Below are 26,750 nucleotides of genomic sequence, written 5' to 3' on the forward strand. Positions count from 1 at the left end.
TTCCTGCACCACGTGGCAGGCACCCCGCGATGCCTGCCACTTGATGAATGGAACTGCAGGGGGGTACCATGGGTACCCCCCAGTGCACCCCCCCCACACACAGGGGAGGCCCACAAAGCCAGTCTCCGTCTTTCTTTTTGGGGCGGGATATCCACCGCAAAAAGACAGGCGGAAAGGGATACCGTAATCCCTACGGCGGTGCCTGCACGGCACAGTTGCAATGTTGCCCTGGTTCCAGGTTCCGCAAGGCAGGCGAAAAAGGACCGCCTTGCTGAACCATGGCAGACGCACTTTCTGTCCGCTGCAAAAGCATTGGGATTCCCACCGCCATCCTAATTTGGAGGTGGGAATTTTCTGTATGATGGCAGCAGGACCGCCACCGCCGGCCCGGCGGTGGTGGTCCTTCCGCCATCTTAATGAGCCCCAAAGTTTCTATTACCTGAAATCGTAGTTGGGATATAGTGTCTTTCTGTGGACCAATGTACTGCTAAACTGGAAGTTTTATTTGCTGTTCGTACGGTGCTCTTGTGCTCTGAGACACGTGTCTTAATTTTTCTCTCAGTCTTACCAACATAAAGTAGTCCACATGGACACTTGATGCTGTAAATAAGGTTTTTTGAATTACAGTCTTTTGTGTGAGTTAACTCAATATTTTCTCCAGTCTAGGATGCGTGATTTTGGTACCATGACATTACTACAGTGTGTACAGTTTTAGCATCTCTTCGTCCCCTGTGGTGCTGATAGCTTCTCATACTTTGGTGTCATTAGTAGTTCTTTAAGATTCTTAGATCTCCTATACTCATGTAATGGTTTTTCTTTAAATATGTCTTTAAAATCTGGTTAATTCTGGAATAGATCCCATCTCATGTTTATTATCTTCCTTAGTTCTGCCGAACGAGTTGAGTATTTGGAGACAAAAACTTGTCTTTGAGATTTGATTTTAGTTTGTTTCTTTAAGTGTGTATTCCTTTCTTCTTTCTTCATCCTATTAATTGCTTCAGCCACAATATGGTATCCCATAATCATTTTTATTGTTACAGATTTGGCCCCTTATGAAGGGACTCATGCCCCGAAATGCATTGAGCATGGAAAAAAAAGAATACAGGCCCGATTCACAGAACTAACTTAAGACAAAATCCTAAACTTACTATCATTTTTGGTATTTACAGAAGGCACTTACTCATCAATGAGTAAGTGCCTTCTGTGAATACCAAAACGAGTAAGTGCCTTCTGTGAATATCAAAATGGTAGTAAGTTAGGATTTTGTCTTAAGTTATTTCTGTGAATCAGGCCCTATATGTATGCTGAAAGCTTAAATGTATAATTCTGTGACGTGAACAGAACAGACAGCTGTATTCAATGTACATGTTTAAAAATCTTGCATTTGTATATGTTTTATGAAAACGTGAGGTGAAAATATCTCATTTGAATACAAATTATTTTTGTGGAAAAAGTAAAAGATTGCAGGTATTTGTTTTTTGCAAAACTGCACATTGGAACAAGTACAAGTACTTGATTATATGATTTTGATGTTTTCAGGGCATGTTAGACATAATGCCTTCCAATGTAGCACGCAAGAGTTAAGAGGATCATTGTTCATAGGGTCTAGACAGGAGTGCTCCACTACTATTCATCAAGTGTAAGAGAGAAGCCATAAGCAGACATATAGTTGGGTTGACCAAAAATACAGGTAAAGAACATAAATGAGTCTCCATTCCGTGAGTTGAACAAAACCTTCCAAAAATAATTAAACTAGAATAATCTGAAAAAGTCCAAACCTCCTGTGTAGTAAACGCACATGGCTGCCTGCCACCCCCACTGCTGTATGTTAGAGAGGATGGGGGAAATCTCCTTTTGGAGAAGTCGCCGGATCCAGAGCAGGTCAATTGGATCCCTTCACCGCCCCAGCCCGACATGGAATATGAAGTGTACATATGTTGCCTCTTGTCTTGAACTATGCAACGGACAACAAGGGCACACTATTAGTGAGGGCACCATTCTGTCACCATCGACTATAGCGGTGATACCCGGCCAGGAGCAGTGAGGTTTGAGTGAGTAAAAAGGGGGATGGGACACCGAAGGAAAGTCTGTCATCCAAGAGAGACATCTGATCGCTGTGGAGTGGCCGAAGCTGGAACATACCACTGGCTAGAACCTTTCTTCATCCCCTGAACCTCACTGGTTTGCAGCGTGGTGCCTCAGGCGGCTCCAGACGGATTTATCATGCCTCTATTGCATTGGGCCAGAACCACCCTTCAGCTGTGAAGATCTAGGGAGCTATTGGGTTCAGGAACAGCCCATAGGCACAAAGCCTTCTGCCAATGTATGATATGATCGTGTTTGCCCCTTTACCCTTTATTCAAATGTAAGACCAAAAGGATATGTCTAGCAATATTTGACATTCTCTTCTCTAAGCTTCTGAGTGACCACTCTGAACTCTGCCCTTCGCTGGTGAGGCGCCTGTCACCTTTAGACATTTCATTTCAGCTGTTGGCCAATCAATGGATTTTTACATACAATTTGCCTAAAAGTAACAATGGGAAACTATTGTATCAAGGAGAGGAAAATTACTGCGTAGAACTTAAGAATAATAAGGTATTGACCTAAGGTCCTCCAACAGATTCAGAGACTGACTGAGATGGAATGAAGAGGACGGTTTGAACTTTTTTTCCCCTTTAAAATGCTGTATGTACCCCATTTATAAGTGTCCTGCTGAGTGTTAGACCTGTCAGTCTTAGAGTGGTCTTTCCCCAAACTTTTTGCCCTTACCCATTATATTTTTGCTGATCTAGTGTTTGCTGGCCTTAGGACTCTTACCACTGCTAACCAGGGCTAAGGTGCTTGCGCTCTCTCCTTTAAACATGGAGGAAGACAGCTCCAATGCTGACGTGGGCTGCTAAAACCAATCAGTGACTCGAAAATATAAAAGTCCAGTGGTTCAGATGAGTCATTAATGAAGTACATTCAGATCCCAGCCTCACCCCCATAGTGATCATGAAGCAAATGATTAAATCCAGGCCCCCTGTGCAGATTTCCTTCTTCTCTTTGAGTTTATTTTATGTGTTTTTAGTAGGCTTGTTTGAAGCGTTCCGCTGCATTTGAAATCTGTGACTCTGTGGCACTGAGACTGATTTATTTCCTTTTAGTTTACATATCCAAAAATGATTTTACTGCAAGCAGGAACCGAACCAACAACACGCACAAAGTCAATCACGGCAGCATGCCCCACTAGAAAAGCAACGCACAATCCTCAACAGGCTCGAAACAAAAGCAAGTGTCAACAGCTTTGGAGCTCGAGGCTGGATTCGCAGCAAAAGCTTTTGACCTACCTACTCAAGTGTGTTTGACTGCTGTTATTCGAAGCAGCAGCAGGAAACACGCCAACGGGAGGAGACAAGCAGAGTACAAGTAAAAGAGTTTGTTAACAGATTAGGCCTGCTGAGTTGATTAATTGCTCCCACACAAGTGCCATGTCCCGGGTGTTTGCTGAGCCTTCAAATAACAAAAACAGTTTGGGATTCCTCGCAGTTGCTGCACAGTTGAAACCCCCCTCGGTCTCTCCTTGGCGTCCCTTAAGCCACCACCTGCGCGTCACTCCCTAAACAAACCTTTCTTAGGGAGGGCGGGGCCCACCACGCAACCACACGCATTTTTCGCATTCTTGCTTGTTTTAGTAATGCGAGGCTCTCTCAACACATACTCAGGGGAACTCGTTGACATCTTAACAATGCCACCGCAGTGCACTATTTACATACACGGTAAGTGCTCGACGCAGTGGATAGCATGACGTGGTTCAACGAGTTAACTAGGGCTGGACGCGCGTGTCTCCTGAGTTGAAGGGTATTCATTGACATCTCACATGGCGCAGTCGGCGCAGAAATGTACACTGGCATCCGGGTCCCAACACCTTGGCGTCACATTTTTGTGATTCTCCTTTCTGGAAAGTCACAAAAAGCTATAAAATGTGCTTTTATGAATGAGAATCCTTGTTTTACGTGAGCAGTTGCGACTTATATAACCAGAACCTAGCACTCTAAACACGTTGGTAGGGCAGATGTGTACATAAGCTATGAGTTTTATAATCTAATTATACATTTACACATTTTAGCACAATTTAAGTCAATTGCTGAAGCCGCTTTTAGATCTTGTGGAAGGCAAAACTATTGTGCTAGTAACGCGGTCCGATCTACTGCTAATAGGACTGTGACAACCAGTGGTGGAACCTGAACTTTGCCCTCACTCTCTGGACCCAGTCAGGAGCTTTAGGGCCAGGGGCCCCATCGTCTGTGCACAGGGAGGCATGGGGCCTCCTGGAGTTTGAGGCTCCCCGCACCGCGAGGGCTGGGGCCCATTGTTGCACCACTGGTCACAACTTGGATTGAACTGTTGACTATTTTACACCTTTTACTGTTGTTCAATACCTGAAATCATTCTTTAGTGATGCACATTCAATGTCATTTGCAGTTACTATTTATTATTAAGCAATTTCTCCAGCATTTAGCAATGGTTCTTAACTTAGATTCAATGTTACGTTATGTTATGTGATATTATGTTAAGTAGATTTGTTGTGCGCACTTGTCCATCGTGAGGGTATCCAGGCACCTGAACAGGTGTGTAGGTCGAGCGAGAGTAGAAGTGGGTCATCTGAAAGTGATCCATGGGGTTAATTCAAGGGCCTGGTCTTCAGCTCCTTGCGGGAGTCGAGTAGTGAAGAAGAGGTTCTGATGTGTTGGGAGAGGTCGTTCCAGGTGGCAATGTAGGAAAAAGTGTGACCTCCAGCACTTCTTCTGTGGATGCGTGGGATATGTGCAAGAGAGAGAGACATCGATCGCAGCTGTCTGGTAGGTTGGTAGAAGTGTAGGTGGTTGTTGAGGTAGGCAAATCAATGTGGTGGAATGCCTTAAATGGGTAGGTGAGCAGCTTGAATTGGCAGTGTTTCTGGATGGGGAGCCAGTGGAGCTCTCTGAGGTGAGGTGAGAAATGGGTGCAGCGAGGGAGGCCGATGATGAATTTAGCAGCAGTGCTCTGAATGATCTGGAGTCTCTATGTGAGGTGGGTTGAGATTCCGGCGTAAAGTGCATTGCTGTAGTTCATCCTGCTTGTGATGAGGGCTTGAGTGATGGTGCATCTGGTTGTTTGAGGTAGCCACTTGAAGATCTTACGTAGCATTTGTAGGATGAGGAGTCAAGAGGTGGTGACAAAGTTTACCGGAGGACCCATGGTGCGTTTATTGCCCAGGATAAGCCCAAGGTTTTTGGCATGTTCTAATGGGAGTGGCATAGGTTCTGGTTCTGCTGGCCAGAGGGAGCAGTCCTAGGGTGAGCTCTTGTTTCCGCAGATCAGTACTTCCCATTTTGTATGTGTGTAGCTACAGGCAGTTCTGTTTCATCCAGGCTGCCACATTGGCCATGCAGTTTAGGAAGATTTTTCTGGTGGTGTTGGTGTTGTCTGTCAGGGACATGATGAGCTGCGTGTCGTTGGCATAGGATATGATGTCGAATCTATGGGCTCTGAGGATGCCTTTGAGGAGTGCCATGTAGATGTCGATCAGTGTTGGGCTGAGATATGATAATGTTGGGACTCCACAGATAAGTTTTTTAGGTTATGAGATGTATGGTGCTCCTTGACGTATCGGCAGTTTTTGATACTGTCGACCACAAGACCTTGATCGACCCTCCCAGGGGCTGTCAGTATCGAGGGGTCAGTTCTCAAAATTTCAGGATCTTTTCTTTGAGAAAGGAAACAGATGTTAGCCCTTGACCCCTTTGTATCAAAACCGTTTAGTCTGTCTTGTGGGGTTCCCCCTTAGCCTCACGTTGTTTAACGTTTATGTTAAACCTCAGGCAGCATTGATCAGATCCTTTGGTCTTGACCTGACCTCCTACACCAATGACACTCAAATTGTGGTTGCAATGTCTCCAGAAAATAATCACACCAGTGTACATTTTAATAATTGCATGGTAGCAATTGGTCACTGGATGAGCCAAAATTGTCTAAAACTTAACTCAGGGAAATTGAAGTTATCTTGTTTGGGAATAACCCAACTGTATGGGCCCTATCTTGGTGGCCTCAAGAAATGGGTTACCTTCCTGCTACAGTAAAGAAGGTCTGAAATCTGTCTAGGGTTTTGGACACTAACCTGACAGGTCAAGGCAGCCACCTCATCTGCTATCTTTGTCCTGCACATGCTTAAAAAGATCTTTCCCGTCATTCTAGTCTGTGCCCAGACAACAGTTATCTCTACGCTTGTACTGCCCAAAATAGATTACTGCAATGCTTTATACCTTGACATGCAGGAACAACATTTCAACAAACTTTAGGTATTTAAAAATGCAGCAGCCAGAGCCCATACTAGGATACCAAGACAGAATTATGTTGCCCTTGCTGTCAAACAGCTTCACTGGCTTCCTGTCAGGCAAAGGATCAAATTCAAAGCACTCCGGCTGGTTCATAAGGCTCTCTATATGATTAGCCCAGATTGTCTGCAAAGATCTTTCAAGTTGTACCTTCCAGGCAGGAACCTCAGGTCCAGTGGCTCCAGGCAACTCGTAGTCCAGAGGTATAAATGGACAAGCTGGGGAGGCAGAAGTTTTGTCAACACCACAGCCAAGGAATGGAATTTGCTTCTGCCCCACATCAGATCCATACCTAACCTACTTAATTTCAGAAAAGCCTTAAAAACTTGGCTCTTCCCTAAGTAATCAATACCAGGTATCCTTGGTTTCCACTTCCTCAGTGCCAGCACCTTGATGCCTTCTAGTATTTGTTTGCGCTTTATAAGTTCAGGCAAAATAACATAGCATATGGCGGGAGCCTGACTCTCTGTGCTCTGCCTGTTAGGAAGGAGCCTTTCCAGTTTAGAGCTGGTCCTTGTATTCTGGTGTGATGTAGCCTTGAGACGAGGTTGTAGAGAGAGACAGTGTCAATGCCCTCAAATGCCTCACCCAGTCTACAATCCTTACTGTTGCTACTAATTTTTACTTCTGATCTATTGCTAATTGGACTTTCATACCTTGTACTGAGCTGTGATTAATATATGCCTATTACCTTTGTTCAAATATCTGACCCATTTCAAGAGTGATACGTTTTTCAATGAAACAGTGACTGTTTATCAGGGGCGGCTCCTCCGCAAAGGCGAAGGAGCATTGCCCCACTGCTCTCAGAGCAGTGGAAAAGGGAAAAATACAATTATAAAAAGGTTATTATTATTTTATTTTTCATTTCTGTGGGGCTGGGTTATGGTGAGCAGGGCAGGTGGCTCAGGGAGGAGGAGTGGACTGTGCACATTAAGTGCACAGGACTGCTGGCTGGCCGTCTCAGGCTGGCCAAACAGTCCTGTGCACTTTGCATGTTCCCCACCTAGGCTGCATTACAGCCTTGGTAGGGAACATGCACAGGCTCCCTGTCCCAATCTGAGCGCTGAACCATTGCAGCATTGTGATTTGCTATGGGGAGCCCATCACAACGCTAAACTGCAGCGCTGCGATTGGCTCAGGGGAGCCTGTGCGCTTATGGACTCTTCAGCAATGAGGATGAAGAGATGGAGGCAGCCGGGGCACGAGGAGGTAATGGTTTGCTTTTTTGTTTTTAAATATTGTGTGCCCCCCACCTGCCCTCCCTCCCATTTCCCTGCCAGCCGCCACTGCTGTTTATTGTAAAGCATGAATAGATTTCACAGTGAATGACCACTATATAAAACTGTTAAAAAATAAATGAATACATTGATTGTAAGACCATTCTAGGGCAGTAGAAAAAATCTGTTTGATAGTAATTTGCTAAACAAAAATTGATGAATAATTGTCATAGCCTTTATTTTACTTTCGAAGTCACAATTAGCTACAAAATGTGTGGCATTAGCAGCCCATTTCTGGAGCACCAGTAGGTTTTTAACATTTGATGTGCCTGCTAGCAAGAAGTTTCCACGGTCAGTCTTTGCTTGCTCCTGCAATCGTTACCCTGTCCACCACTTCAAGGAGATAGGGAGTTTTTTTATATTTCTTCAGACTTCAGAATTGGAAATTGAGAAGATCTTATTTACCTATCTGTTCACAGAAAATATGGAATCAAAGATGGCACTTTGTAAAGTGACATAAGAGTCTGCATCAATTTCTGTTTCTTTAACAATGAAGGTGCTGTAGTTGGAGATGTTCTTTTTCATTATTGCTAACTGCCTGGCGCGGAAGAACTCTGTCACCGATTCACTAAAGCTCAGCTATCTTTCATTCATTCAGTCTGGATTTTAGGAAAACCTTTGGCCACTCTTGCCCTGTAACTGGGTGGGTCTTGCGATGAATGGAACACCAATTGTTTATCATCAGCAAATTTTCATAATTCAATATCAAATAGCATCAGCGGTTGGACATATCCATTAAAGAGTACTATGGAGAGTATTATGGAGAGGCCCAATTGAGGTGGCGCTTCATGTATCACAATAATGTTTTTTGCACAACTCTTACTTTCCTATTAGACGGGAAGCATTCCAACGAGTGAATGGTTTTATGGGGTGATACCTGAAAGTGAGAAGCTGTAGTTTGAGTTGATGAAACTGGAAGTGATGAGCCCAGCTCTCTGGAATGGTATTGTAGAGACACTAATCAGTGCAGAAAAACCTCTTAATATATTAGAAAAAATATAAAAACCTTACTTTATCTAGGATTAAACAATAATTGGAATTTGGCCATTTTATGCACTGTACTATTGTATATGTTTTCCTCCTTAGGATGTTATTAGTACTCCACATTTCCATCAGTGCAAACTCTGAATTCGCGATTGAGTGGCTCACAGCATAACATAAACAAAACAAAATCCATATGTGCATATTGAATGTTATAGTAACTGAAACAAGTAGATGCAAGCATCATCACCAGAGAACTGTGTGTGTATTTCTAGGGGCTGTAGATTGATATGATGCTCTTTTTTTTCCATACCGGTCTTTGATTGTGTTGTTTTTGTGATTTACATATACAATTTATCCCTCAATTACTAACACTACAAGTGCGGACTACATGTTAATTAACAAAGCACAATTCAATTTGTGAAATTTTAAAATTATTATAAAAATAACAAAAACACACAAACTAGCACTGCCATTTTTAAATAAAGATCCAAAATGTGATCAAACATGGCAGATGTATTTAACAATGATAAATGTTAGGGCATTCCCACGATTTGTATAGTCCCAAGTCCTTTTTAAAGTTGAACACCCTTTACAGTTCTGATATTGATATCAATAAGAGTCAGTGGTCTCTTGATCTTGTATTTGGTTGTTTTTCATATTGTTTAGAGGTGTGTCATATTGGATACTGGTTGAGTAAGTTTGGAGTAGACTAAAGTATTGTTCAGTAACATATGGGATAGTGGCCAGATATATTATGCAGCTGGTCTGTGTGAAACATTGTGTACATGGATGTGTGTGGAGAAGGACCTTGTTTTTTTCAGTTTTCTAAGGTGTATGCCTGTCCATTGCTTTGTTTTGGAGGATTGTTATGGTTCAAGGCATTCTTGTCCATTATGTTGTTGGATGCCATTCTGTTTGTATGTGAGTCTAGTTGGTTAGTCAACCTCTATAGGATGGTTGTTATGTAAATTGCCAAAAGGATGCCAATGTTTCACGATAACTTGAATGAACATACATTCGACACAGCAATATTAAATGGCTTGAATATTTGTCTGTGTAGGATGGTGCCTCATTTGCACGGTTGGCGAAGGGTTAGATTTGATATACATAAAACAATGTAGGCAAGTTTTCCTTGGACTCTAAATGGTATGACAGCCTGTTGTCAGGTTAGTGTCTAAGTAGATACGTTTGTTGGTCATAATAAAACAGTGTGAAGTGTGTCCACCGTCAACATCTTTCTCACTCAGGACAAGATATTCCACTTATTTTATAATCTTTGCATTTCAGATATTAGGACTTTGTATCTTTCTCCCTCTAATGGAGGCTGTTTAGGAGACTATAGGGCACACAGGGGCTACTGGGACCTGAATGTGGTGGTTGAGGTTATTTGCCACTTGTGTACTGACTTTTACTTTGTAAACTGAACCGAATATAACCCTTTCCACACATGACTCTCAGGGTAGTCAGGGCGAGCAGTCACAGGTTTCTAATTTAGGTAGTGTGTGGGACAAGAGCTCCAGTCTCAAATGTCAATCAACAAACGCATTAATGTATTGTCCAGCCCATTTCTACACAGTTAAAAAATAATGCAGTACAACATTTTTACTTGTCTATCAGTGATGCGCTACAATCCCTCTTCCTGGTACTCTCTCTCCGCTATGGACAGGAACCCGTGACTACAGTCTCTAACTTACTATGAGCATAGTCATCATAGGTATAGGTGTAGATGGCATCAAATGCACTCAGCGATCAATTGCACAACTTAATCTGATGTGTTTTACCCCTTGTGCTATCTTTCCTAAAGCGTCAAGGTTATGTAGGATAAACCCTGGCTAGGTTTCTACCTCCTGGTGATCGCTGCCTTACTGGTGGTGCAGCAGATGTGGGTTGTGCTCCCAAACTGGCAGCCAGTGCAGCAGCACTTGCCTTTGGCAGTGGCAGCCTTCCCTGCCATTTGCAGACAGGTGCTGCGATTCAGCAAAACTAAATGCAGCCTGTGAGTTGAGTTGTCCATGGTGGTGTCTGTCTTCAGCAGTAGAGGCCTTTGGAACAATCATGACTTTTTGTTCCAGCGGTGACACAGCTTCATTCCCATCATAGGCTGCAGGAGCACCAGTCTCTGAAGACTATAGTGAATGTAAGGGCAACACAGTGGAACATGGTCTTGAAAAGTCTTCATTCAGCTCACACAATGAATGTTAAGAGAGACTGTGTCCCTTCCTTGTAATGGTCACTCCTGTCTTTGAACTCTGTGATAGTAATCTTTTTCTGGGTTTTCCTCATGCATGGACTTCTTTTCCTTCACAGCAATTCCTCCTGAGAGTCCAGGCATGCTCATTTCCTCTCTCGGCCGGTAGACAGGCTTCATGGCACTTCCCTCAGTTGCTAGAGGGATGCTGAGAAAGGGACTCCAACATTAAGCCTAATGGTGTAATGATATGCAGGAGCTTCACATGATGCCTAAAACATACAGTTATAGTTGATCAATATATTCACTAATCGTAACACAGAAAGTGTTTAAACAACTTGTTAAGTTATGTGTGATACACTATGATTGTGGTGTATTTATCATTCACCCCTCTATCCATTTTGTTCACAGAGTTATTAAGTAGTATGGTTATCATTCATATTCATATTATTTGTAGTAGAATAACACACATACATATTTGCCTGTTGTAAAATATGAATACTTGTGTGTGTGTTTTGATTTCAGGGTGTGCTCTGACAGGATTGTTTGACTCCTAAAATCTCTACCCACATGAGCATAAAACACTGGGAGGGGTGAGAGACACCTGTTCGTTTTAATTTTATCCAAGAAAGATCACAGTTTCCTTTTGAAGCTTAGGAAGCCATCCAGTGTGACCCCAATAATTTCAGAGAATACAACATTCACTGCTAGCTTAATACCTACTATTTTAAGGGGAATAGGAATACAGGGATTTTCTACCCTGTGAGCCAAAGTCATGTAAGCTCCACCACATTCTTCTTATGAGCCTCAATATTAATTATTGTAAACTTTATTAGTTTAAAGAAGTACATCAAAACATATGGTTGATTGCACTGACATGACACAGTGAAATAATGAATGGGGTTAGACCAGTGGCAGCAAATGCACTGGAAAGGCAGGGTGCTGTACATATATTGTAGATATAGGTTTACTATCACAGCCCCACCAACACAATCATCCAACACATGCAGGAATATATATGAAAGTATCAGAAGCATCAGTAGCCTGGGAACAGCCCAATATGGAACACGCAGTATCTAAAGTGCGCATGATACCTATAGGCAGCAGAGCCAACCAGATCTTGGCCAAGCAGAACCCACAATCCCAGTTCCCTGGTTAGCAGGACAACCTCAGTGGGGACAGGTGTCAGTCAGTCATGATGTGGCAAGAAAAAGTGTTATCTAAGGAGACATTACAAAAAATCTGTTTCTTAATACTAAACCGCCCTAGTTGGGAGTAGGCCTCTGTTTTGCTGATAAAAGAGCCAAGGCAGTAAAGAGTCTCAGAGAAGACAGTGAGCTGGGTAGCCTAATCCATTGTTCAACCTGTTCAGAATCGAATGCAACCACACCTCCTCAACCTCTTGGGGTACCCTAACAACCAAATATCAGACTAACTCCTTTTAGAACTGTAGGGGAAACTCCTTCTCCCAGTGATGTGTATTTCAGTCACGGGAAACAAAAAGGGATTTGCCCCAGTTCAACTTGAAGCCGAATATGCCACCAAAGATCTGAATTTCTTGAAGGATGAGGTCTACATCCATAGTAAATGGGAAACAGCAATTACAACTCCGTGTAAACCATGCATGCCATTACAACGCAAGCATTACAAAGCATGCGACTTTACCATACAGATTTTTACCACGACCTGCCCTTACAACGCATGCTATTACCACAAAAAATGTAAGTATATGCATATATGTATATATGTTAGGGGAAGGGTGTTTTTAAGGTATAGGATGGGTGTTGTTTTTTTGGTTGAGATGGGAATTTTTAGGGTTTAGGGTGAGTGTGGGATTTTGGGTGACAAGGAATTTTTAGGGTTTAGTGTGGGTAAGGGTTTTTGGGTGGCAAGGGAATTTTTATGGTTTAGGGTGGGTAAGGGTTTTTGGGTGGCAAGGGAATTTTTAGGGTTTAGGGTGGGTATGGGTTTTTGGGTGGCAAGGCAATTTTTAGGGTTTAGGGTAGGTAAGGGTTTTTGAGTGACATGGGATTTTTTAGGGTTTAGTGTGAGAATGGGCTTTTGGATGGTAAGTGATTTTTTAGGGTGTAGGGTGGGTATGGGATATTGGGTAGGAAAGGAACTTTTAGGGTTTTGGGTGGGTATGGCATTAAGGGTTGAGGGTTGTTGAGGAAAAATATATATATATTTATAAATGTTATTACATATAAACACATGTATCACACACACACACTTATATATGTATATGTAAAAATATATACACACATACATACATATATGTATGTGTGTATAAAAATACATATAAATATATATTTTTTAAATGCATATGCCTTTTCCATGCATGTCTATTCAAAGAAAATGTAAGTATTTCACAGACTGTAGATAGTTATAGTAAGGACCTATTTTCCATAGGAAATTCACAACATTCTATTTCCAATAACTTTGGCGCCGGTTGATGAATCTTCGCGAAATTTTCAAAACTCGTGGGGCGCTCCTATCCTGAAAGTTTCAGGGTGATTCGGCAAGCAGGGGCTGAGAAAAAAGGGGGGTCCCAAAACGCGTTTTCCCCATGCAATTTTCCATAGTAAACTTTAGACACGGCTACAGCCCGAACTGCTGAACGGAATTACACCAAATTTGGCAAAGAGGTAGTTCTTGGTTCAAAAAGAACCCTTTTTGTTAAATGGTGTAAATCCGTTCAGTAGTTTCTGAGTAAATCAAAGTAAAAACACATATTTATCTATGGCCGCGGAGGATCCGCGCACCCTCCCGATCACGAGCTGTATGATAATTGGCTGTCAACACTCCAAACCAGGAAGTGTTGGCAGCCATCTTGTGCCTCGGTAGAACAGAGGCACAAGAAAACAGTCATACAAGTGCGCAAAACGCAAAAAGGGGGCAGGGTAGAAACACCCTGACCCCCTAGGCCAGGGCAAATGTTTTTTTTATAAATTTTTTTAAAACGGGAAAATCGATCCAGGCGTGAAAAAAAACCCGATACTATTTAGCCCCCGGGGGGCAAGTCCCGGGGCCAAAATATTTTTATGTAATGGGGGGACCCCTCTGGGCCTCCCAGCCCCAGGGACCACCACCCCCCGGAGCTTCTTAGTTTAATGTTGTGGGGGCCTCTAAGGCCCCCCCAAGCCCCGGGGACCGCCATCCCCCGGGGCTCTACTTAATTGTTATTGCGGGGCGCACACTGCCCCCCCGCAGCCCCAGGGACCGCCACCCCCGGGGCTATTTAAAAAAAAAAAATAACCTGTGTAGGGGGGCTTAAGCCCCCCCAGCCCAGGGGACCACCACCCCCCGGGACTTTGTAAATTGTGGGAGGGGGCCCCGTCCTGGAGCCTTGTCATGGCCCTGGGGACCGCCACACCCCAGGGCCGGCTCCTGCAGTGTCCCAGGGTGCCCACCCCGGGACACTGTAGTTTGCTATGGCAGGGCGGGAGCCTCGCGGCTCCCGCCCCGCCATAGCAAACTTGGTTTGGATTTTGAAAGAGAGAGCAGGGAAACCAGCTCCCCATGTGGAAAAGCAATGCCGACTCCCGCAGGATGCGCGGAGCCGGCGGGACCGTGGGGGGATTGGGGACCTCCCCTCGGGCCCCAACAGAGAGGGCCAGCCCCGGGCTATTAGTGGTCCAGGAGGGGGGCCAAACGGCCCCCCTCCTGGCGCGTTTGCAGATGGGGAACAAATTCCCCTTGAATACTGGGGGTCCCTGGGGGCCAACTAGCCCACCAGGAACCTCCAGTATGCGCCAGGGGGCTGCGTTGCAGAGATGTGTTCTGAGGCCACGCCCCTTTTTACACCTCTCTGCAACGCAGCTCTTTGGCGCTTAATGGAGGTAGCTGGTGGGCTAGTTGCACCCCAGGGACCCTCAGTATTCAAGGGGACTTAATCCCCCAACTTAAAACGCGCCACGGGGTGTGTTTGCACAGTGGTGAAGGGAAGGGGCGGGGCCTGACGTGACAAGTGTGCAAACACGCCCTATGGCACGTTTTAAGTTGGGGAAATAATTCCCCTTCAATCCTGAGGGCTCCGGGGGGCCAACTAGCCCACCAGGTGCTTCCAGTAAGTGCCACTGCGCTGCGTTGCCGAGAGGTGGTCTAGGCCGTGCCACTTTTTACATCTCTCTGCAACGCAGCTCTGTGGCACTTACTGGAGGTACCTAGTGGGCTACTTAGACCCTAGGGACCCTCAGGATTCAAGTGGTCTTAATCACCCAAATTAAAACGGGCACAGGGCGCGTTTACACAGTGGGGAAGGGAGGGGACAGGGCTTGAGGTGACGTGTGCAAACACGCCCTGTGGCGCCTTTCAAGTTGGGGAAATAATTCCCCTTCAATTGTGAGGGCCCCTGGGGGCCAACTAGCCCACCAGGTGCTTCCAGTAAGCGTCACTGCACTGCGTTGCAGCGAGGTGGTCTATGCCGTGCCCCTTTTTATACATATCTGCAACGCAGCTCTGTGTCACTTACTGGAGGTACCTAGTGGGCTACTTGGACCCAAAGGACCCTCAGGATTCAACGGGACTTCAGAATCAGAATCAGAATCAGAATCAGAATCAGAAAATCTTTATTTTGGTTCCTTTAAACCATAAAAGATGCAACAGTACATACAGCACTTAATACAAATAGTGCATCAATGCCATTTCAGCTAATTATAAATAAAAATGTAGAAAAAAGAGGCTTATGATGACCTATCGCCCTATGATTAAGAATATAAATATAATTTTAAATATGTTAAAAAGGCATCAAGAAATAAAAATGAGGATATCATGAGTTAGCAAACCCTATTACATCGTCCATTTGATTGTTCTTCCATATGTGAGATAAAAGAGAAGAAAACACAATTCAATGGTTATTCTAAATTAATACCTTATTACAATAATGAAGATCCGTTATTCCCTTCAACATACACAAAGTGGATTCATCAATGATTTCTCCAAAGTACTTGATCAGGTTCACTATAACTTCAGTCCTACTTTAGCCCTTACAAAGCTTACAGCTAGTAAGAATTTACTTATACTAAAGACAATTGCTTGAGCTGTATCAGTCTTTAATATTCTTTCTGCTTCTTTGCTAGATCGTATTCCTAGGTTTTTACAAATGTGTATAATACATATTTTCCTAGGCTTAACATATGCAGGACAAAAGAATAAAACGTTCAAATAATTTTCTTTAACTTTATCTGGGCATAAAGTGCACAAATCATTGTCTGTTCCATCAAGATTATCGGCCCAGTGTGATTTAATTACATTTGTGTTCAATACACCGTATCTAAATTTCATGTATAAGGTTTTTGCAAGTTGAGGACACACTTCATCAAGAAAAGGCTCAAAATTTGCTGTGTCCTTAAACAAAAGAAATCTATTTGTTAGCGGTCCGTTAGATGAGCCATGTAACACACTACTTTGGATATATGCCCAGAAAGTAGATTTTATCAATTTCGTAGAACCTGAGGACAATGCTGTTAGGTCGTCCCCAAACTGGGACAGGCCCAACTTTCTAAACCATAAAAAACATGTCCACAAAATACATCTATTCTGATCCAACTCCATAATCTCCTCTAAACTAGACCTGTAATGTATTAATTCTGGGGTTGACCATAGCCTTACCCAAAATGTAAGGGGTCTTAAAAGTGCATAATGGTCAGTGATGTCATGAGTGATGTCACTGACCATGTCATGAGTGATGTAATATGTGACGTCATCAGCAGTGCATTGCGGGCGCGCGAGTTATAGTCAGCTGAACTAACTATAACGGGGGAATTTCAATGGTTTTGTACGAGTGAAATGTCCAACTAACTATAACACCCCTGAAACCTATGGTTTTTCAGTGAATACACACATAAGCACCCCCATAACTTCTCCGGAAATTGGGCGCAGACACAACTTTGCTTTGTCTTATTTTTATCTATGTAAAAGAGCTGCTATTATATCTGTATTTTCACTGAAAACACCAAAGTTTATAGGGATGTTCTAGATAGCCTCATTTGAGGTGTCATCAGTGACCATGTCATGAGGAATGTAATATGAGAGGTCATATCCAGTGCATTGCGGGGGCGTGAGTTATAGTAACCTCAAGTGACTATAACTGCTGAATTTCACTGGTTTTGTACGAGTGAAATCTGAGCCTAACTATAACGTCCCTGCAACCTTTGTTTTTTCAGTGAATTTCTAACGTTTTTTAAAAATTCTGTTTCCTAACTATAATGTCCCTGTAACCTCTGTTTTTAAGTGAATTTCTAAGGTTTTTTAAAATTTGATTTCCTAACTATAACGTACCTGTAACCTTTGGTTCTTTAAGTGAATTTCTATGTTTTTTTAACTAGTAGTTGCATCTGCAGAGTGGAGGAGAAAGGGGGTAGGACCTTCGATCAGCTCTCAGGAATCCCACTGTAAAGGGAATCCCAGTAGTGTGCCAGCAGACACTTTTGCAAAGGGATGGAAAAAGGGGGCATGGCCTTTGAAGTCCTCACCACAATCGCGCTCAGTGGGACTTACTTGAGGTAACAGGAGGGGTATTTGAACTCCAGAGATCCTCTGGAGCAGAGGAGACTTCATCCCCCAACCAGGAGTGCACCAGGAGGCAAGTTTGCAGAGTGGTGGAGAAAGGGAGCATGGCCTCCGACAACCTCTCAGCAATCCCACTGTGTGGGACTTACTCGAGGTACCAGGATAGCTTGTTGAACCCCAAGGACGCTCTGCAGCCAAGGGGACTACATCCCCCAACCAGTTGTGCATCAGGAGACGTGTTTTCAAAATGATGGTGAAAGGGGGTGGGGCCTCCAGTGACTTGCAGGAGGGTTTTTTCCTATTTTTTATTTTATTTTTATGGGAAGGGGTCCACGTGGCCTCCCTTTGCTTGGGCCGTTTTCAGCCCCCGGGACCCCATTCCCTGGGGCCAGGCTCAACAGCGTGCCTCTCCAATCAGTGCACCCTTCAAACTCTCCACCAGCCTCTGGTAAATTGTGTTAAAAGCCGACGCGTTTCGAGACCAACTGTCTCTTCTTCCAGGGCTGCCAACACAACAGTGATGATTCCTCGCTCATATCCGGTTTAACCAGCATCCCTTTTATTATTAGTATAATGGCCCCCAGGTGGGCCGCGCTCAGTGCGGATTTTATTCAGTTGCATACTGGGACATTGAGTCCCCATTGTGAGCATGAGTCTTACCCTCAGTGTCGCTGTCGAGTGCCCTCTTGAAAAGCTTCAGGGCATTTTGGTGAACAATAAATAACATGGCAGCCTGGCCGTGAAGAGGAGCACCATCTGCAAAAGAATAGAGGCTGAGACGTGGAACTATTCTACATCGGAAACAGCACAGCGGGCCAGATTGAAAATAATACTCTCCTAACCTCTCTCTGGACCTTATCAAAGGATAAAATTACTCTTACAAATCACGATTGTGTAGTGAACCCACTGAGAGTAAGACTCATGCTCACATTGGGGACTCAATGTCCCAGTATGCAACTGAATAAAATCCGCACTGAGTGCAGCCCACCTGGGGGCCATTATACTAATAATAAAAGGCATGCTGGTTAAACCGGATATGAGCGAGGAATCACCACTGTTGTGTTGAGCAGCCCTGGAAGAAGAGACAGTTGGTCTCGAAACGCGGCAGCTTTTATCACAATTTACCGGAGGCTGGTGGAGAGTTTGAAGGGTGCACTGATTGGAGAGGCACGCTGTTGAGTGCCCTCTTGAAAAGCTTCAGGGCGTTTTGGTGAACTATATATATATATATATATATATATATATATATATATAGCTAGATAGATAGATAGATAGATAGATAGATAGATAGATAGATAGATAGATAGATAGATAGATAGATAGATAGATAGATAGATAGATAGATAGATAGATAGATAGATAGATAGATAGATAGATAGATAGATAGATAGATAGATAGATAGATAGATAGATAGATAGAGATATATATAGATATATGAACCAAGCAACCCTCTCTCACAGAAACTCCATGGAAAGCAGGCATGGACACATATATTTTACCAAATGCCACTCTTATGACCGCCGAACACTTTTCAGATCGGGTGCCTCTTTGGCATGCAAGTTGCTGTACACAATTAGCATTTCCAACAACAACGCTCCAATTAGAACATTCTGCTTGTCTCCACCGAGGGTCTGATATCATCAATTCTTTCATATATGTAACAAAACTCGCTCACATTGGTTGCCAGGTCTTATAACCCTCCAATCGCAGTGCCTGTGGATTGAAAAAAACACCTTCAGTAGGAAATGTCTCTCACAATGACTGCAAGTTCCAAAATGCATCTCAAGTTCTTGCAGTTATTAGTTCATGAGCAGTTTTGTCTTAAAATGGAGTGATATTCTCTGACCCCCTCGATTAGCCGCAATTATCACATCCAAGGTATCACACCCTTAATCGTTAGTTTAGTAACTCATGCTTACCATTTTGTAATGGGAAATCAGTGTCCATAGTTATGACCTTCCTTTTAGTGAAGAGACGGTTCTGGCAGTCTCCATTTCAACATATCACCAAATACCGCTCTTATATGACCGCCGAACACTTTTCAGATCGGGTGCCTCCTTTGGCCTGCAAGTGGCTGCACACAATTAGCATTTCCAACAACAATGTTCCAATAGGAACATTCAGGAGCACACAGCAGATTCCAAACACCTTTTATTGTGCCAAGCAGACACGTTTCGGTGAGAATTTGCCTTTCTCAGTGCTTGTCTCCACCGAGGGTCTGATATTATCAGTTCTTTCATATATATAACAAAAGTCACCCACATTGGTTGCCAGGTCTAATAACAATCCAATTGCAGTGCCTATGGATTGTAAAAATAACTTCAGTAGGAAATGTCTCTCAAGATGAATGCAAGTTTCACAATGCATCTCAAGTTCTTACAATTATTAGTTCATGAGCAGTTTTGTCTTAAAATGGTGTGATATTCTCTGACCTCCTCAATCAGCCGCAATTATCACATCCAAGGTATCACACCCTTAGACGTTTGTTTAGTAACTCACGCTTACCATTTCGTAATGGGAACTCAGTGTCCATAGGTATGACTTTCCTTTTAGTGAAGCGACGGTTCTGACAGTCTCCATTTCAACATTTCACCAAATGCCACTCTTATGACCGGCAAACACTTTTCAGATCGGGTGCCTCCTTTGGCGTGCAAGTGGCTGCACACAATTAGCATTTCCAAGAACAACGCTTCAATAGGAACATTCAGGACCACACAGCAGATTCCAAAGACCTTTAATTGTGCCAAGGAGACGCGTTTCAACATGAATTTTCCTTTCTCAATGCTTGTTCCCACCGAAGGTCTGATATTTCAGTAGGAAATGTCTCTCACGATGACTGCAAGTTCCATAATGCATCTCAAGTTCTTACAGTTATTAGTTCATGAGCAATTTTGTCTTAAAATGGTGTGATATTCTCCACACTTTAAAGTTCACCACCGCCGCACCTCACGGCCCGGGTGCATTACTCCAGCGGTGGTGTGCCGCGACACGTAAAACCACAAGGATGAAAAGTCCTTCGTCAATCAAAAACAAGTGCACTCACGGGTATTGAATCAAAGTAAAACTTTACTGTGCAAGCCTCCAAGCACTGCCAACCCGTTTCGGCACGTCGCCTTTCTCACTGTCAGTTTGCTTACTGTTGAGGTTGCCATTTTAAACAAAATTCAACAGAAATTAAAAAAGGTTAAGTTCATCGACAGCAAGGATGGTTGCTAATTACATTCTGGTTAATACATCACAGTGGCGGCCATCTTATAATGGGTAAAACAACATATAAGCCAATACATATCTAATCAACTTGCAATCAACGTGTAATTACAATTCATGAAGTGTGGTGAGAAAGTAATAACTTATACAGTGGAATAAGGGTGCTTTGTTTGCTTTATTTAGAGTATTTATGTGCCACAGTAAAGTGCTAGAGCTTTTCCCTTCACGTCTCCGTCTTCTTTTCAGGGTCTTCTATGTCAGTCCCTTGGGTGGAGTCTATCTGGCCATCGACATCCCTCGGAGAGAAGAAAGGCTCAGGTAAGTGTTTTTATCATTTATTTCTTTAGTACGTATTTTGGGGAAAAGGAGTTGGGGACCACCAAACCAATTGGAGAGTAATAAATGGTGTAAGTTAGCCAAAGGTGAAGGGAGGAGCTGAGGGAAATGGGCTAGGTAGAGGAAGGCAGAAACAGAAAGGTGTCAGAGCATGCTTCACATACACCCGTAATCACCCTTGTGCCTTTTCCCCTTGTTCCCCTTTTCCCTTCCACCCGCCTCCCGCTGCTCCGTGTAAAAAGCCCTGTAGACGCCCACGCACCTGGGTGAGCCGCGACCCACCAGGGCCGTGGCAGGAGTCTTCTGCTCTGTTCTGGGACGACCGGATATCTCCGTCTGCTCCGTCAGGTCGCGCTCCCGTTTCTCTCTCCCAGACTCCGTCTTCCTTCTTCCGAGTGAGGAACTCCCCCTTTTCTCCTCCTTCCTCCTCCAATTACGCTTCCTTGTAGCCCACGTGACCTCCTACATGGGCCACCTCTGAGATGTCCTTAAAGGGCCCGCATCTATTGCCCTCGTTTTTGGAGTTGAGTGTTGGCTCGTCAACGACTGCACTCCATATAGGCTGCAAACAAAGGTTGGGAGAGACATGAGACGAGATGAAGTCCTCGACATATTCCCTTTCACGACAGGGACTTCCTGACACACATATATATATATATATGTTTTAAAAAAGCTTTATACTTACCTGCTAAATACTTACTTTTTTTGTTGTAAAGGCAAGCATGGTAAGGGCATATGCATAGTAAAGGCCTTTGTTTTAAAGGCATTAGTGGTAAAGATGCGGTCGTTGTAAATGACCGAATTGTTAGGCATGTGCTATAACAGCATGCATGGTTCCTTCATACTACCATACTAAATGCTTGCATATAGTGCAAAGTCATTGGCATAGAATGAGAACGTGCTGTGGTAGCTTATAAACCTTCTACCCCATGAGAGTGATGCTCACACATATGCCTAGAGCTTCATTTCCGGTGCATCTAGTGGTAGGCACAGAGGCCAGCACAGTCTGTTGCCCCTCCCTATGTTAAATGATTCGAACAGATCTCTATTCATTCTGACTCTGGCAGTGGAGCCTATGTACAGCAGATAGATCAAAGACAATAGTGTGTCCCTTACTTTCTTCAAGGCCACAACATTATTTTGCTTTCATTTAAAGCTCATCTACCCTCATATTCTGGCACAGACATCTCAATTCATTGATGCAGTAGTCAAAGAATTCAGACTTTTTAGGAATACAGGTTTGCCATTTTAAAGTGGGAAATGTTTTTATATGTTCCCAAAGTGATTTAGGATTCACCTTCCATCACCGAGGTGAATGTAGACAACTACACATCCATAAAACAGACAGCATGGCTCTTTGCAGTGTGTGCAAGCGTGTACCTCAAAAGTGCACATGACTGCTAGACAAACATAGCCCAAGTAAAATATTTATTGTCCCAGTCACTTGGGATAAATAGGTTTATTGAGCATTTCACACCAAAACATTTAAAGAGGTATGTGTGCGTGTGTGTGTGTGTTTTAGTTCTGTGGGTAAAGGTGATGTGTGTGTGTGTTTGGTGATAATCGCTGAATTTTCAAATCTTAAGCTATATTCTTGTATTTTCAAAATGCTGTGATCCTTTGTGCCAGTGGCGGCTCACAGAGGTAATGCTGCGGGGTGGTGAGGCGGGACGGGGCTGGGTAGGGGGATAGTGGAGTCTGACATCTGATGGCAGATATTTTTTATTTATTTACGTTCACCTTTGCCGTTGTATGTCGGACTCCACTACCCCCCCACCCAGCCCCACCCTGCCCCGCCGTCGCCCAGCCTCACCGCCCCATAGCGTTACCTCTGCGAGCCGCCACTGCTTTGTGCCTGTCTCACTAGTAACATATTGTCACATTGTTGGTTTTGGTGGAACAGGAAGTCATCTTATAAGTGGCTTTTTGTTTTACTGATATCCCTTTTAAGTGGCTTATGTCTGTGATGTGAACTGTGTAGTCAGACTTTACATTCTCGTTTCAGTCATGTGGCTTGGCTTGGCATAGACCTTCTCAGTTACTAGGACAGATATTTGGAAAAATGTTCCAATTCTACAAATACTTTTAAATCATTCAGAAAGTGCCTTATTTCTCGTTCAAATGCTGTTCAGACTTTATCACGCTGATGTTTTCTCTGTTTTTTTAGCTGTTTTTTCTTTGTTGATTTTACCATGCTTCATGACTCTGACACTCCAGCACTGACAGTCAGATTTATACAGATCTCTTACTCAATCACTGTCTAAGGTATGTCCTTGTATGGCTGTCAAAAACAGATTAGTAACTTGTTGTTTATGATCTATTTATGAAAATTTAATATTTTAGATGAGTTTGCCTACGTGGCTTTGTGTGTTGGTTTCGTTTGTGGGCAAACAGTTTAGTCCAGACTTTTGAATGACTGTGACATTTTTAAGCATACTTGTGGATATTAGGATCTGCATTGAGCTTTGAGAATACGTGTGTTTTTTTTAAAGGTGCATTATGCCTGCAATAACACTAGGTTTGAAGGGACTTGAGAAACTGGTAAACCAAGCAAAGCACCCACGGAAGATTTAGCAGTAAACAACACTCCTCAGTGCTTCAGCTCCATGCCCGAACAGGTTGCCACTGAAATATGTTCTAACTCCCAGAAATCCGGATTTTCCAGTATATTATTCTCAGTACAATCTACAAATATTTCTGAATGGTAAACAATGAATTTCCTGAGTAAGCGCCATATGCACCTTTGAATCTGATTTATCAAGCATTACCTCCTCGTCCGACCTCCCTGTCACTGTCCTTACATCTATGAGCATCAGCTCCTTCCTGCAGCCTTAATCAAGCAAATCCAAAAAACACTCATACAGCTCCCATCCCTTCCCTCTGGCCACATCCACATCCACATCCTGTGGGATAGGAAACCTCTGATCCTATATCCGGAAATCCGGTTGCATTTTTCGGCAGGTTCGTTGTCAAGCAGGATCGTTCGACGGCATGTCTCCGGGATGTGCAGGTAAGCTCTGCATTAGCGACTTTTTTTTATTAAATTCGGGTAGAACAGGCCATTAACGTCCCTGCTTTAGTGGGACTAGCTCCTGTCCTGTATTGTTGGTACAAGAGCTTTGTGAAATGAAGCCTGAGGGTCTCTGTTCTGGGTGGGGGGGCAGGAAGCACCTGGTTGTGGTCAGTAGGTGCATCTCTGACTGGGGTAAGAGTTTGGAAGGCCGCACTATACGAGCCAATTGATTGGAAGACTCATGTCTGGGTATGATTCTGCAGCCCGAGTCTCCGGCATTGGTTATTACTTGTTTTGGAGAGGCTGTGCGGTGATTGGCTAGCGTACATCTCATTAGTGTGCTTCTTTTTGGACCGACGCGCTACATGCTGATTGGGCCATATTATGTTTCTGTTCGTTGCTTGATTGGTGGTATTGGCCTGCATGTGAGTTTGGGGCATTCCCATTAGTGATTAGCTTCCTAGCAACGGTTGTTGAAGGAAGCAGGAACATTGTTGATTTGGGGCTTTTTCATTGACCCAGGCTTGTTCTGGATAGGCATGAATGGTCATTTCCTTTTTATTCTTTCCTTTATCCACGATCATGGAGGGAGGAAAGAAGAAGAATATTGAAGTGGAGGTGATTTCTATTCCTCAGGCTGCCCCTTCGTTTGCAGATGTGCAAAAAATGATTGAGGCTGCAGCTTCTGCTGCTTCTCAAGCTAGAGCTTCTGTGGCCCCTAAGAAACAGAAGTTGGATTTCCCTGAACCACCAGATCTTGACTGTCTTTCTGAGGAGTAGGTGAAGGGAAGGTTTATTCAGGTGATCAGAGTTTAAGATTACCTTGCAACATGTGCAAGACAATTTGACTTTTCCCAGATCCCCAGGTGGAAGAGGAATCAGAAGATTTTTTTGCAAACTACCACAGGAAGGAGCATGAGTATCTTCCTATGCATAAATCTGTCTGGAATGTTCTGGAAAAACAATCGAAGGATGAGAGCAAACATGCTTTTACAAGATTCCTGGCTAAGAGATATCCACTTCAGGGATTTGCGGAGGAATTCCCGACTGTGGTGAAGATGGATATGCTAATGGCTGGGCTAAGATCTCAGGGCATGATTGTTTCTGAGGAGGCAGTGTCTTCAGACCCAGGTAATAAGCGGATTAAAGGGGCTCTGAAGAGGTCATTTGCTGCTTCTAATTTTGCCATCAGATCAGCTGCATATACCAGCTATATGGTACAGTCAATGCTGAAGGACTGTCAGAGTATTACAGAGCAAATGCTTCAGTATGATGATCCCACCAAGTCCTTGGCTACGTTGGAGCAGCAGTGGCGCTTTTTGTCCGACCTTTCTTACGATTCTCTAAGTGCTTTGGCAGTGGCTGATGGTGCATCCATTGCTGCAAAAAGGCAGTTGTGGTTTAAGCCATGGAAGGTGGAAGAGGCACAGAAAAATGTTCACATGAAAATTCCCTTTGTGAGTTTTAAGCTGTCTAGAAAACCATTGGAGATGATGATAAAGAAAACGGTGGAGCACACAAAACTGTTGGCTCCAGTTTGTCAGCCTTAGAAATTGAAGTTTGTTTTCTCACTATAAAAGGGCTTTTGAGCAGGCATTTAAGAACAAAATGGCCACTCAGCCCTTTCATGGTAGGGGACGAGGCTGGGGAGTTCCTTCCTTTAATAAGTCCCGGGGCCAGCAGGGAGGTACCGATACTGCCGGTCAGGCTAAGCCATGACTATCCTTTGACTAACGATGGGGGCCCAGTTGGGGGTTGCCTCAGGAATTGTTTGCCAGTTTGAGATCATTGAGTGCTCCTAATTATCAGATTGGAGTATCGGATAGAGTTTTTGAATCCTCCCTTGGAAATGTTCTGTTCTACTGCTGTTCCAGGGTGGCTAGTGAGGAACCTGTTGGAAAAGAGAGCCATTGTGAGAATCGCAGTGAATCAACAGGGCAAGGGGACATATTCAATCCTTTTCTTGGTGAGGAAACCAAATGGGGATTACAGGCCATGTTGGATTTGAAATCAGTGAAATTGTGCACCCCGCAAAAATCATTCAAGATGGTGACTGTTCAAATGATTCTCCCCTTTCTGTTGGTAGGAGATTTTCTGGTATCTCTGGATCTGAAGGACACATATTTTCATGTGCCTGTTCACCAAGCATCACAAAGGTTTCTGAGGTTCTGTTTAGGCAGAGATCATTTTCAAGATCACACAGGCAGAGGGTCATCTGTCCAATACAAAGTCAGGAGGAGGTCTGTTAGTCAATTCGACAGTTTGCATCAACACAATATTGTGACATTTCAAAGTAACATTTGTATTAAGGTGGCAGGTAATCAGTCATTTGACATATAATTAGCATATGAAAGGTCAGTCGCAAAATACCAAGAATCTCAATGAATCACAATACATTATGTGACAATCAAAGACAGCATATCAAAAAATAAACGCACTTCAAATAAAGGCATACAATACAATAACGGTACTTCAAATGAATGCATATAATGCAATATCAACCCCCTCCTTGTTGTGAGCAGGTGGACACCTATTCACATCTGGAGACCACCCTTGGTGTCCAGCAGAAGGCAGTGCACCAGAGCCGACCGCTCTCTGGCTACACTATAGTGTGGCTACCAGCTCCAGCAATGTCACAAAAACCAGCGCAAAAATACCTGTTGCAACAACCAGGGGGACGAACCACCTGCTAACCCCCTACGATATCGTCAGGCACTCAATACCAGTGCCAATCCGCGGAGCAATTCCTGCATCAACCCTAAACCTGGGAAGCACTACCTGCTATCTCTACAACATGAAGCAATACCTGCTACCACCCAAATTCTGAGGAGGGGAAACCCTCCAGCACTCACCTAGTGATGTCCTGTCCAGGGAT

At 43.7% G+C, this 26,750-nt stretch overlaps 1 long non-coding RNA gene across 1 annotated transcript in view; it reads left to right on the forward strand.

Annotated features, from left to right (window-relative positions):
• Nucleotides 1-3,684: 3,684 nt before the first annotated feature.
• Nucleotides 3,685-26,750, forward strand: part of LOC146822979 (uncharacterized) — a 36,209-nt gene continuing 13,143 nt past the window's right edge. Inside the window, exons 1-2 of the long non-coding RNA XR_014961865.1 lie at nt 3,685-3,758; nt 20,773-20,844. This is a non-coding gene — a long non-coding RNA (uncharacterized LOC146822979). The remainder of the gene's footprint in view (nt 3,759-20,772; nt 20,845-26,750) is intronic.

Source organism: Triturus cristatus, chromosome 5_2 (assembly GCF_964204655.1).
Source record: "Triturus cristatus chromosome 5_2, aTriCri1.1, whole genome shotgun sequence".
Classification (NCBI taxonomy): domain Eukaryota; kingdom Metazoa; phylum Chordata; class Amphibia; order Caudata; family Salamandridae; genus Triturus; species Triturus cristatus.